Below are 6,553 nucleotides of genomic sequence, written 5' to 3'. Positions count from 1 at the left end.
TAAACTTAAAAGCTTTTGCACAGGAAAGGATATCATAAACAAAACAAAAAGATAATCTACAGAATGGAAGAAAATATTTGCATACAATGTGACTGACAGGGGTTAATTTCCAAAATATATGAAGAGCTCATACAGCTCAATATCAAAAAGCAAACAAACAACCAAATCAAAAAATGAGGGGAAGATCTAAACAGACATTTTTCCAAAGAAGATACACAGATCACCAACAAGCACATGTAAAAAATGCTCAATATCACTAATTATTAGAGAAATGCAAATCAAAACTACAATGAGGTGTCTCCTCACACTGGTCAGAATGTCCATCATCAAAAAGTCTACAAATAATAAACAATGGAGAGGGCATGGAGAAAAAAGAAACTTGGTACACTGTTGGTGGGAATGTAAATTCGTGCAGTGACCATGGAAAGTAATATGGGTGTTCCTTAAAAAACTAAAACCAGAGCTACCCCATGATGTATCTGAATCACTTTGCTGTATGACTGAAACTAACACAACACTGCAAATCAACTATACTTCAATTAAAGAAAGAAAAAAGATATAACAGTTATAAATATATATTCACTTAACACCAGAGCATCTAAATATATAAAGGAAATATTGAGAGATCCAAAGTCAGAAATAGATAGCAATATAATAATAACAAGAGACTTCAATACCTCATTTTCAACAATGGCTAGAACATCCAGACTATAATTAGTAAAGAGATATTTGACTAGAACTACATTTTAACACTTTTTGCCAAATGAACCTAACAGATATTAAGAGAACATTCAATTCAACAGCAACAGAATATGCGTTCTTCTCAAGCACACATGAAATATTTTCTAGGATAGATCATATATTAGGTCACAAAGTAAGTCTTAACAAAATTAATAAGATTGAAATGATATCAAATACCTTTCCAACCACAGTGGTATGAAACTAGAGATTTATAACAAGTGAAAATCTGGAAAATTCACAAATATGTGAAAATTAAACAAGATATTTCTGAACAGACTGAAGAAGAAATCAAATGGAAAATGTTTTTAAATATATTGAAACAAGTGAAATGGAAACACAACATACCAAAACTTATGGGACACAGTGAAGGCAATATCCCTGCCTTTTTTCTAAAAAGAACATTTATAGCAATAATAAATGCCTACATAAAGAAAACAATCTGAAATAAACAACCTTAATTTACACTCTAAGGAACAAAGTAAGCCCAAAGTGAACAGAAGGAGGTAAATAAAAAAGATTAGAGCAGAAATAAATGAAAAACATATCAGAAAAACAATAGGAAAGATTAACAGAACTAATGGCTATATTTTAAGATAAACAGAGATGACCAAACTTTAGCTAAATTAACTAAGGAAAAAGAGAGAAGACAAAATGATAAGTGAATGAGGAGACATTTCAACTGGTAGAACAAATATAGAAAGGATTATAAGAAACTACTATAAGCAATTATATACCAAGGAACTAAATAACCTAAAAGAAATGGATAAATTCCTAACAACATATAACCTGCCAAGAATTAATCATGAAGAAATAGGAAATCCAAACAGACCAATAAGAGTATGTTGAATCAGTATTAAACATTTCCAAACACAGAAAATCCCAGGACCAGATGGCCTCTTGGGTGAATAATACCAAATATCAAAGAAGGATTAATATCAATCCTTCACAATCTCTTTAAAAAACAAAAATAGAAGAGTAGGAAACAGTTCCAAACTTATTTTATGAGGTCTGCAGTACCTTGCCAAAATCAGATAAGGATGCCAGAAGAAAAGAAGATTACAGGCTAATATCCCTGATGAATATAGATGCAAAAATACTAGCAAATCAAATTCAACAGCATATTGTATGGATCATATACCATAACCATGTGAGATTTATTCCAGGATGCAAGAATAGTTCAATATACACAAATTAATAAACGTGATATATCACATTAACAGAATGAAGGGTAAAAATTATATGGTCATTTCAATAGATGTATAAAAAGCTTTTGACAAAATTCAACATCTTCCATGATAAAAATTCTCAACAAAGTAGGTATAGATGGAACGTACCTCAATATAACAAAGGCCATACAGGATAAGCCCACAGCTAATATACTCAATGGTAAGAAGCTGAAAGATTTCTCCTCTAAGATCAGGACAAGTGTGCCTACTCTCACTACTCCTATTCAACAGAGTACTAGAATTTTTACCCTGAACAATTAGGCAAGAAAAAGAAATAAGGAAATAAAAGACAAGACAATCAGGAAAGAAAAAGTAAAAATGGTATCTGTTGGCAGATTATATGTATATAGTGCAGGTATAATCTATATATCTGTATCTATAAAACTAAAGATTCACCCAAAAACTGTTAGAACTAATTCAATAGAATTAAGTTCTATATAAAATTTCATGCCCATAAATTTTTAAAAATATAGATTTAATGAATAGTATTTTAGAACAATTTAACTGATCAAATCTCTCAAGAAGTAAAATCTCAGAATAGACCAAGAAAATAAGTTAGTATGTTAATCAAAAATATATACTTTCTAAAAAGTTTTGGGGTGCAGATGTCTTGTAAATGAATGCTACTAATCCTTTTACAGAACAGATTCTCCCCATGTTAACACAAACTGTCTCTGAGTATAGGAAAAGATGGCTGCTTCCTAGATTACAAGACTGTTACTGTAACAGGCAAAGAAAGGATAATACAAAATGTGAAAGTTAAAGGCCAATCTTTCCATTACAAATAAATATAAATAAACTTAAACAAATATTAACTGAAATGTAGCGGTATATTAAAATAATAATGTATCATAACCAAGTAGGGTTTACCTATTGAATGCAAAATGATTCCAAATTAAAAAATATAATAATGCATGTCCTATGTTTTTAGATTCAAGAAATAAGACTACATATAAGATGAACAAAGAAAACAAAGATAAAATACCTTCCAATTATTACCAATGTAAAGGAAAATAATATTTATAATTGCTATAAAATTATAGTTTTAAAAAAATTTATTTGATATTAAGAATTTAAATTTAAGAAATTTATTTAAGGTATATATAAGAAAGCTATATAATTTTACTAATAAATAAATGCAGAATATATATGAATGGGAAACTTCAATATTGTAAATATGTCACTTCTGCAATTTATTAACTCAAAACCCAGACTAAGTCCCAAAAATGTATTTATGGAAAACAGCTGGTTCTAAAGTTCCTATGGAATATAAAATATGTAAAAATAGCAAAAAGAGAAAATGACAAAAGAAAACTTGTCCTGCTAGGAAAGATAGGAAAACATACTAATTGATCAATAAAAGAGTAGAGTTCAAATTAAAGTCATAATTCCTTGGATCATTAGAATATAGTAATGATGGAATTTCAGATCACTTGGGTAAAGAATATACTATTCAATAAACATTATTTGTACAATTAGCTCTCAACCTGGAGAAAATATTAGATCTCTTTCCCATCCCACAACAAAAAAACAATTCTTGATAAATTAAAGAGCTAAAAGTATATAAGAAAAATGTAAAATATTTTTATAGTTTTAAGATGTAGATTAATTCCTAAGTAAGATCTCATACACAGCCATAAGAAAAAAGACTGATTGATTTGACAACAAAAAAATACCAAAAACCTCAAAAGAAAAAATGAATAAAATGGGAGAAAGTAATTATAACATAGGTTTCCCTGGTGGTTCAGACAGTAAAGAATCTGCCAGCAATGCAGGAGATCTGGTTTCAATCCCTGGGTCAAGAAGATCCCCTGGAGAAAGGAATTGGCAATCCACTCTAGTATTCTTACCTGGAGAATTCTATGGACAGAAGAGCCCGTCAGGCTACAGTTCATGGGGTCGCAAAGAGATGGACATGACTGAGCGACTAACACACATACTTATAACATATTTAATACAAAAAAGAGATGTATATGCATAACATGTAAGAGTATTACAACATACACAATGCATAAAGAATATATTCTCAGAATATATACATTTAAAAACAAAACTAATTTTTAAAAGTATACCAATCATATGATAAATAATTTATAAAAAATAAAAATAACATAGTTAAAAAAAATAACATAGTCAATAATTTTTAAATGTCCATCTCATTAGTAATTAGTGACATTCAAATTAAACAAGATGTCAATTCTCTCATGAAGCTGGCCCCCAAAAAAGTTTTAAGTAATTGGTAAACAAGACAAGGGTGCCCTCTCTTACCACTCCTATTAAACATAGTTCTGGAATCCTAGCCAGAGCAATCAGGCAAGAAAAAGAAATAAAAGACATCAGAATCAGAAAGAAAGAAGTAAAACTGCATCTGTTTGTGGATTACATAATTTTACATAGAGAAATCCTAAAGAGTCCATCAAAAAGCTGGTAGATCTAATCAGGGAATTAGGTAAAGTGCAGAATACAAAATTAGTGGACACACAAAAAAGAGTAGCATTTCTTTACACTAACAACTAATATTCTGAAAAAGAAATGATTCTGTTTACAACAGCATCAAAGAAAAAAACAAAAAATACTTAGGAATAAATCTAATCAAAGAGGTGAACTCTGAAAACTACAAGACATTGATGACAGAAGTTGAAAAAGACACAAATAAATGTAAAATATCCTGTATTCGTGGACTGGAAAAATTAACATTGTTAAAACATCAATACTACCAAACGTTCTCTGTAGATTTAATGCAATCCCTATAAACATTCCAATGGCATTTTTACAGTAGAAAAACAATCTTAAAATTGTATGGAATCACAAAACATCCCAAATACCCAAAGTAATCCTGAAGACAAAGAATGGATCATCATCTCACTTCCTGATTTTAAGCTATGTGCACATGCCATCATTTCAGTCATGTCCGACTCTGTGACCCTATGGACTACAGCCCGCCAGGTTCCTCTGTCCTTGGGATTCACCAAGCAAGAATGTTGAAGTGGTTGCCATGCCCTCCTCCAGGGATTTTAAGCTATATATTAAAAAAAAAAAAAAAAAAAGAACTATGGTAACTGAAACAGCATGTTACTGGCTTAAAAGCAGACACAAAGACCAATGGAAAGGCATTGAGAGCCCAGAAGTAAACCCATGCACATACAGTTATCTAATACTTGACAAAGGAGCCAAAAACACTCAGTGACAATCCTCAAAAACAATCTCTTCAATAAAAGATGCTAGGAAGATTGGATATTCACGTATAAAAGAGTAAAATTAGACTCCTATCTTATACCACTCACAAAAATGAACTCAAAATGGATTAAAGACTTAAATGTAAGACCTGAAACCATAGAAATCCTAGAAGGAAAAAAAAAAAAAAGCTCCCTGACATGGGTCTTGGCAAGGATTATTTTGGATATGACCTAAAGCACAAGCAAAAAAAATTAAAAAGTAGGACTATGTCAAACTAAAAATCTCCACTGCAAAGGAAACCATCAGCAAAATGTAAAGGTAACCTTCATAATGGAGAAAATATTTGCAAATCACATATCTGATAAGGGATTGCAGGCCTGGTAGCTCAGGCAGTAAAGGATCTGCCTGGGTTCTATCTCTGGGAAGATTCCTTGGAGAAAGAAACGGCAACCCACTCCAGTATTCTTGCCTGGAAAATCTCATGGACAGAAGATCCTGGCAGATTCCTGACGGGTTACAGTCATGCAGGTGGCAAAGTCAGATACGACTAACACTTTCACCTCATCTGATAAGGAAGTATTTTCAAAATACATAAAGGAATCATACAGCTCATTAGCAAAAAAGGGGTAAAAACGAATCTGATTTAAAAATGGGTAGAGGAAATGAATAGACATTCTTCCGAAGGAAACATACAAATGCCCAATAGTTACTTGTATATTGAGCCAGCATTACTAATCATCAGGAAAATGCAATTCAAAACTATAATGAGGTATCACCTCACACCTGTTAGAGTGATTTTCATCAAATAGACATGTGACAACCAGTGTTGACAAGGGTGTGGATAAAAGGGATCCCTGGTGCACTGCTGGCAGGAATGTAAGTTGGTACAGCCACTGTGGAAGACTGTACAGAGAGTTCTCAAAATTCTTTTAGAAAGAGATCCAGCAATCATACTTCTGGGTATATATCCAAAGGAAATAAAAAGAGGATGTCAAAAAGATATCTGCACTTCCATATTCATTGAAGCATTATTCACAATAGCCAAGATATGGAAACAACCTAAATGGCAAAAATGATGTGATATAGATAGGTAGGTAGATAGATAGATACATAGGGACATGTATTATTTCTCCATGAGAAAGAAGGCAGTCTTGCCATTTGCAATAATACAGATGGACCTGGGGCATTCAGTTCAGTTCAGTTCAGTTCAGTTCAGTTCAGTTCAGTTCAGTTCGGTTCAGTCGCTCAGTCGTGTCCGACTCTTTGCGACCCCATGAATTGCAGCACGCCAGGCCTCCCTGTCCATCACCATCTCCCGGAGTTCACTCAGACTCATGTCCATCGAGTCGGTGATGCCATCCAGCCATCTCATCCTCGGTCATCCCCTTCTCCTCCTGCCCCCAATCCCT

The sequence above is a fragment of the Oryx dammah genome, unplaced genomic scaffold, assembly GCF_014754425.2.
Source record: "Oryx dammah isolate SB20612 unplaced genomic scaffold, SCBI_Odam_1.1 HiC_scaffold_28, whole genome shotgun sequence".
Taxonomy (NCBI): domain Eukaryota; kingdom Metazoa; phylum Chordata; class Mammalia; order Artiodactyla; family Bovidae; genus Oryx; species Oryx dammah.
The sequence above is the reverse complement of the archived record's forward strand: the minus strand, read 5'-3'. Positions refer to the sequence as shown.